Below are 1,448 nucleotides of genomic sequence, written 5' to 3'. Positions count from 1 at the left end.
CTTTCACTGGTTTGATTTTTTTCCTCGTATCTTTTCTTTGACTTTTCATCAAGTCTGTCTTTGTACGGACCGGCATTGTTCTCCTTCGTTTTGTACAGAACCTTTTTGGGGGGCAAAGAAAAAGCAAGAATTTATTGGAACCTAAGAAAGGACGTTTTGCGGTGCTGCAAATGCTTGCATTTGATGCAGGTAATTGGATTGTTTTGCCACGAGTTCACGGCATGCAATGCGCGAAAGTCACGTGGTCTGTTAGCTGTATTAGCTGTAGTTTTAACTCCAGACGTTGCAAGTAAGATTCTGTGTGTCCTTATTTGGTGAGGATGTTTTACTTCCTTCCCTTTATGTCCTCACCTGTGTTTGTATATGGTCAACTGTTAAGGGAAGGTAAGCACTGTACAGGGTGAGGGGAGATGACCCTTTGTCAGCATGAAGTTGTGTGAGTGCAGACACACACAGATGCACACACACACACACACACACACACATACACACACACACACACAAACACACACACACACACACAGTGTTTTAACCTTTTGTGACCTTTTGTGGGTGTTACAATGGGTGGTGCTTGTATTCACCGAATAAAACGCTGCAAGTGTTTCTTTGAAGTTGGCTAGGAGATAGGTGAGGAGCGTTCAGCTCCAAGAGCCTGGGTCCAACCAGCCTTCCCTTGCTAGCAAGTAAAAAACCATTTTCGCCGTTGTCTTGCTTCCTTCATGAGTGATGAGTTTCTGAACTAGTGGGCCTGCTGAATTTTTGCTATATGATATTATTTTTGCTCTTAAAGTGTGCAGTAATGGCACTTTTACTAAATGTAGGTAATGACACCTGGTTAGATCATTGGAAGGTCACTAAAATCAATATTGAATCGTTGTGTAACTTTGTCAAAACAATGTTGGACTGAAATCAAGGGTTGTTCTTATGGTTCTTATTTCTTCAATCAGTGATAAATAGTAAGATGTTCTAACTTTACGTGGGACTTTCTTATAAAGCAGCAAACTATTTCTCCAGGCTAAATGATGTTCTTCTAAATTTGTTATTAATCTCTGGCTCTCTCCCCCAGCATATCTTTTATCCTATCTTGATTCTCTCACCCCAACCGGTTGCTGCAGATGGCCACCCTGTCAAAGGGGGCACAAAGACATTTACGTGACTGTGGACTCAAGTGCAGAACCAGATATGGAGATGACTGAGTTAATTTCATACAAGGTTTATTTGTAAACATAAACAAAGGATTAAACACAACATTCGTCGTGTGGTGACCTAAAGTGGCAAATTGTGAACAGAGGAGACAGTAGTTAGTGGGGATACAAAAGTTATCCACACTGTAAAAAAAAATGTAATATAAAAGTATTTTTACTGTACTTACTAAAATACAGTACAAAACTGTATTTTACAGTTTTGTACTGTTCTTCTAGAATATCATTAAATTTACATAAATAGAC

The sequence above is a fragment of the Pundamilia nyererei genome, unplaced genomic scaffold (genome assembly GCF_000239375.1).
Source record: "Pundamilia nyererei isolate P.nyererei 1_Seehausen unplaced genomic scaffold, PunNye1.0 scaffold00798, whole genome shotgun sequence".
Taxonomy (NCBI): Eukaryota; Metazoa; Chordata; class Actinopteri; order Cichliformes; family Cichlidae; genus Pundamilia; species Pundamilia nyererei.
This window is presented reverse-complemented; position numbering follows the sequence as displayed.